Source organism: Scyliorhinus canicula, chromosome 12 (genome assembly GCF_902713615.1).
Source record: "Scyliorhinus canicula chromosome 12, sScyCan1.1, whole genome shotgun sequence".
NCBI classification, from domain to species: domain Eukaryota; kingdom Metazoa; phylum Chordata; class Chondrichthyes; order Carcharhiniformes; family Scyliorhinidae; genus Scyliorhinus; species Scyliorhinus canicula.
This window is the reverse complement of record NC_052157.1, coordinates 164,978,608-164,984,607: the sequence shown is the minus strand read 5'-3', so window position 1 is coordinate 164,984,607 and position 6,000 is coordinate 164,978,608. Positions and strand designations below refer to the sequence as shown.

The window sequence follows — 6,000 nt, the reverse complement described above, 5'->3', positions numbered from 1 at the left end:
TCCCCCAGCGCTGGGCATGCCCAGAACATATGGGCATGGTTTGCTGGGCTCCCGGAGCACCTAATACACCTGTCCTCGCTCCCAAAGAACCGGCTCATCCTAGTCCCGGTCATGTGAGCCCTATGTAGCACCTTAAACTGTATGAGGCTAAGCCTTGCACATAAAGAGGAGGAGTTCACCCTTCCTAGGGCGTCCGCCCACGTCCCCTCCTCAATCTCCTCACCCAGCCCCTCCTTCCATTTACCCTTCAGCTCCTCCACCGAGGCCTCGTCTACCTCCTGCATCACTTGGTACGTTGCCAAGATCCTCCCCTCTCCAACCCACACCCCCGAGAGCACCCTGTCCTGGACCCCCCGTGGTGGCAACAGAGGGAACTCCGCCACCTGCCGCCTGCCAAACGCCCTTACCTGCATGTACCTAAAGGTGTTCCCCGGGGGGAGCCCGAACTTCCCTTTCAGCTCACCCAGGCTCGCAAACTTCCCGTCTACAAACATATCCCTCAACCTCCTAACACCTGCCCTGTGCCAACTCAGGAACCAGCCGTCCATTCTCCCCGGGACAAACCGGTGGTTCCCCCGTATCGGGGACCCCTTCGAGGCCCCCACGTCCCCCCTGTGCCGTCTCCATTGCCCCCAAATTCTGAGGGTAGCCGCCACCACCGGGCTCGTGGTATACCTCGTTGGAGGGAGCGGCAGCGGAGCCGTTACCAACGCCTCCAGGCTCGTGCCCACACAGGACGCCATCTCCATCCTCTTCCAAGCTGCCCCTTCCCCGTCCATTACCCACTTACGCACCATCGCTGCAATGGCAGCCCAATAATACCCACAGAGGTTGGGTAGCGCCAGCCCCCCTCTATCCCTGCCCCGCTCCAGGAACACCCTTCTCACCCTCAGGGTCCCGTGCACCCACACAAACCCCGTAATGCTCCTGTTAACCCGCCTGAAAAAGGCCTTCGGGATAAGGATGGGGAGGCACTGGAACAGGAACAGAAATCTCGGGAGCACCGCCATCTTGACTGATTGCACCCTACCCGCCAAAGACAGCGGCAGCATATCCCACCTCTTAAACTCCTCCTCCATTTGCTTCACCAGCCTTGTGAGGTTAAGCTTATGCAGGGCCCCCCAGCTCCTGGCCACCTGGACCCCCAAGTACCTGAAGCTCCTCTCCGCACTTTTTAGTGGGAGCCTACCAATCCCCCCCCCCTCCTGGTCCCCCGGGTGTACGACGAACAGCTCGCTCTTCCCCAAGTTGAGCTTGTACCCTGAGAAATCCCCAAATTCCCTGAGAATCCTCATCACCTCCGGCATTTCCCCCCACCGGGTCCGCCACATACAACAATAGGTCATCCGCATAAAGCGACACTCGGTGCTCCTCCCCACCCGCACCAGCGTCCTCCAATCCCCCGACTCCCTCAGCGCCATGGCCAGGGGTTCAATTGCCAGCGCAAAAAGCAGGGGGGACAAGGGACACCCCTGTCTCGTCCCTCGGTATAACCGAAAATACTCCGACCTCCTCCCATTCGTGGCCACGCTCGCCATCAGGGCCTCATATAACAGCCTCACCCACCTGACAAACCCCTCCCCAAACCCAAACCTTTCCAGCACCTCCCACAAGTACCCCCACTCAACCCTATCAAAGGCCTTCTCCGCGTCCAATGCCAACACTATCTCTGCCTCCCCTTCTACCGCCAGCATCATTATAACATTCAAGAGCCTCCGTATGTTAGTGTTCAGCTGCCTCCCCCTCACAAACCCCGTTTGATCCTCGTGGATAACACAGTCCTCTATCCTCGTGGCTAAAATCTTCGACAACAGCTTGGCGTCCACGTTTAAGAGTGAGATCGGCCTGTATGACCCACACTGCAGGGGATCCTTGTCCCGCTTAAGGATCAAGGAAATCAGCGCCCAAGACATCGTCGGAGGCAGAGCCCCCCTTCCCTTGCCTCGTTGAAGGTCCTAACCAACAGGTCTGCATACATCTTATAGAATTCGACCGGGAACCCATCCGGCCCCGGCGCCTTCCCCGACTGAATGCTCCCTATCCCTTTGACCACCTCTACCAGCCCAACCGGCGCCCCCAGTCCCTCCACCTGTCCCTCCTCCACCCTCGTGAATCTCAGCCGGTCCAAAAAGCACCCCATCCCCCCCTCCTCCGCTGGGGGTTCGGATCGATACAGTTCCTCATAAAAGTCCCTGAAGACCCCATTAATGTCTACCCCCCTTCGCACCACATTCTCTCCCCTATCCTTAACTCCACCAATCTCCCTGGCCGCATCCCGCTTACGGAGCTGGTGCGCCAGCATCCTGCTCGCCTTCTCCCCATATTCATACACCGCTCCCTGTGCCTTCCTCCACTGAGCTTCCGCCTTTCTGCTGATCAACAAGTCGAACTCAGCCAGGAGACTACGCCGCTCCCTCAACAATCCCTCCTCCGGAGCCTCAGCGTATCTCCTGTCCACCCTCACCATCTCCCCCACCAGTCTCTCCCTCTCTCTCTGCTCTCTCCTCTCCCTGTGGGCTCGAAGGGAGATCAACTCCCACCTGACCACCTCCTTCAGCGCCTCCCAGACCGTCCCCACTCGGACCTCCCCATTGTCATTGGCCCCCAGGTACCTCTCGATACATCCTCGAACCTGCCCGCCCACCTCCTCGTCTGCCAGCAGCCCCACCTCCAAGCGCCAAAGCGGGCGCTGGTCTCTCTCCTCCCCCAGCTCGAGGTCCACCCAGTGCGGGGCATAGTCAGAAATGGCTATCGCCGAATACTCAGCATCCTCCACCCTCGCAATCAGCCCCCTACTCATAACGAAAAAATCAATCCGGGAATAGGCCTTATGCACATGGGAGAAGTATGAAAATTCCCTGGCCCTCGGCCTCGCAAACCTCCATGGATCCACCCCTCCCATCTGGTCCATAAACCCCCTCAACACCTCAGCCGCCGCAGGCCTCCTACCCGTCCTGGATCTGGATCGATCCAGTGCCGGATCCAGCACTGTGTTAAAATCCCCCCCCCCCCCCCCCCCCCCCCCTCCCCCCCCATTATCAGACCCCCCGCCTCCAAATCTGGAATCCGGCCCAACATGCGGCGCATGAAACCCGCATCGTCCCAGTTCGGGGCGTATACATTGACCAGCACCACCCGCTCCCCCTGCAGCTTGCCGCTTACCACCACATTCGACGCCTCAAACGACACCCTCTTCTCCACCAGGATCGCCTCCCCCCGATTTTTTGCATCCAGCCCCGAATGAAACACCTGGCCTACCCATCCCTTCCTCAATCTAACCGGATCCGCCACTCTCAGGTGCGTCTCCTGAAGCATGGCCACATCCGCCTTCAGCCCCTTCAGGTGCGCAAACACGCGGGCCCGTTTGACCGGCCCATTCAGTCCCCTCACATTCCAGGTTATCAGCCGGATCAGGGGGCTACCTGCCCCCCTCCCCCGCGGACTAGCCATTACCCTTCCTCAGCCCGCCACATGCCCGTGCCCCCCGCTCAGCCCGTTCCCCACGGCGGCAAACCCCCATCCCGACCCTCTCTACATACTCCAGCTCCTTCTTGGCCATTCCAGCAACAACCCGGTAACCCTCCCCCCCCCCCCCCCCCCCCCCCCCCCCCCCCCTTAGCTAGGATGCCCCCTAGCCACATTGCTCCCTCCATTGCACTCCCGAAAGTCAGCTGACTCCTGCTGACCCCGGCCACTCCCGCCATTCCTCCGACCCCTCCCAGCGTGGGGCTTCCCCTCCTCCCCAGTGTCCACCAGCAGGCTTTCCTCCTCCCCCTCCCGCTTCCAAGCGGGAAAAAGCCCGCGCTTCCCAGCTCCGGTCCCGCCCCCTTCAACCCTCAGCATTGGAAAAAGCCCGCGCTTTTCACCTGCCCGACCTTACCTCCTCTAAAGCAGCTCCCTTTACCAGCCCGGTCCCCTCGCGGGGCCCCCACCCCCCTTCACACCATCAGCCCCCCACACTGCAGGTCTGCCCCCCTCCTCGAGCCCAACCCAAGCAGAAAACAGCCCCACCCACCCTGAAAACAACAAAGAACCAACATAGAACCAACATTAACAGAGAATCCCCCCTCAAAATATAACAGTTATGTGCAGACCCCCGCACCCAACCCTCAGTTTGAGTCCAACTTCTCAGCCTGCACAAAGGCCCACAAAGTAATAGTGCCGGTCCTTGTAGGTGACCCACAAACGTGCCGGCTGCAGCATACCGAACTTCACTCCCTTCCTGTGCAGCACCGCCTTCGTCCGATTGTACCCGGCCCTCTTCTTTGCCACCTCCGTACTCCAGTCCTGGTAGATCCGCACCACCGCATTCTCCCACCTGCTGCTCCGCTCCTTCTTGGCCCACCTGAGCACACACTCCCGGTCAGCAAACCGGTGGAACTGCACCAGCACCGCCCGTGGCGACTCATTCGGCTTGGGTCTTCTTGCCAATATTCTATGGGGCCCCTTAAAGGACCAAGCTCCCATCAGCGAATTTAGCATGATGACCACATAGGCCCCCATGTCTGACCCCTCCAGCCCTTCCGGAATGGCCCAGGATCCGCAGATGTTTCCGCCTCGACCGGTTCTCCATCTCCTCGAACCTCTCCTGCCATTTTTTATGGAGCGCCTCGTGCGAGGAAGACTTTCCATTTCCTTACATCTGCTTCCTGAGCCCTATTCGTTTAAAAATACTGCTTTTTGAAGTTTCTAAGCCTTCTTAGAAAGCCCACAACACTTGAAAAGCCTTGATAGCTCCTTCTAGGGGCGCCACAATCGGGGGAGAGTCGATCCGCGAGAAGGGGGGACTTTGTCAGGGGCTGGGGGTACTGTTGGCCGGTGGTCCAGGGCGCACGAGCCAACCGAAGGGGGGCACTATTTTGCAGGCTGGGCCCGCAAGTGGCCGGCACCATGTTGCCACTGCAAGCCGCCGGCATGTGTATATGCGGCTGCGGACCCGGCAATTCTCCGGGCCGTATCGGCAGCTAGAGCCGAGTGCTCAACGCTGCCTGGCTGCTAGCCCCCAGCAAAATGGAGGATCGGTGGCCATTTTACGCTGAATCTTCAGTCGTAAAACGCCACCGTTTCCACGCCGGCGTGAAGACATAGCCTCAGAATCGGAGAATCCAGCCCACTTGTCTTTTGTACAGTGCTGCCGAGATGCAAGAAACTAAATATCTGTCAATTATGTTACACAAGAACAATAGCCGCGATTCTCCGCTCCCGACGCCGGGTGGGAGAATCGCGGGAGGGCCGGGCGAATCACGCCACGCCGCCCTGGCAACCCTCGCGATTCTCCCACCCCCACCCCCCAAAATGGCATGTCGCGTTTTGCGACACGCCGCTCGGAGAATTGGCGTTCACCGTTTTTCACGGCGACCGGCGATTCTCCGGCCCGGATGGGCCGAGCGGCCTGACGAACCCAACCGGTTCACGCCTGCGCCAACCACACCTGGTCGCTGCTGGCGTGAACAGCGCGCGACAGGTAAGTGTGGGGCCTGTGGGGGGGCGGAGGGAGGATCGAGCACCACGGGTGTGCTCATGAGGTGACTGGCCCGCGTTCGGTGCCGACCGATCATCGGGCCAGTGTCTCTAAGAGACGCACTCTTTTCCCTCCGCCGCCCCGCAATATCAAGCCGCCATGTCTTGCGGGGCAGCAGAGGGGAAGACGGCAACCTTGCATGTGCGGGTTGCCGTCGGCCAACCTGCGCATGCGCAGCTGACGTCACTTAGGTGCCGCCGGCCGCGTCATTCTCGCTGCGCCACTTTGACGCAAGCGTCAAGGCCCGGCGTCCGAGATTCGCGCACCGCCGCTCCTAGCCCCCCGGGGAAGGGGAGAATAGGGGGCGAGGAGCGGCCTCCGACGCCGGAGTGAAACACTCCGGGTTTCACTTCGCCGTCGGCTGTTTCTCTCCGTTTCGGAGAATCGCGGCCAATATGTTTGAACTAGTCACAGTTTGGACTAGGAAACACAAGCTCAAGCCTGAGGGAAGTTTTGTGTGCATAAATTTGCAGACCAGA

At 60.1% G+C, this 6,000-nt stretch overlaps 1 protein-coding gene across 1 annotated transcript in view; it reads right to left on the bottom strand.

The window, feature by feature from the left end:
* LOC119974367 (integrin alpha-E-like) overlaps positions 1-6,000 on the bottom strand; it is a 406,093-nt gene that overhangs the window by 182,909 nt on the left and 217,184 nt on the right.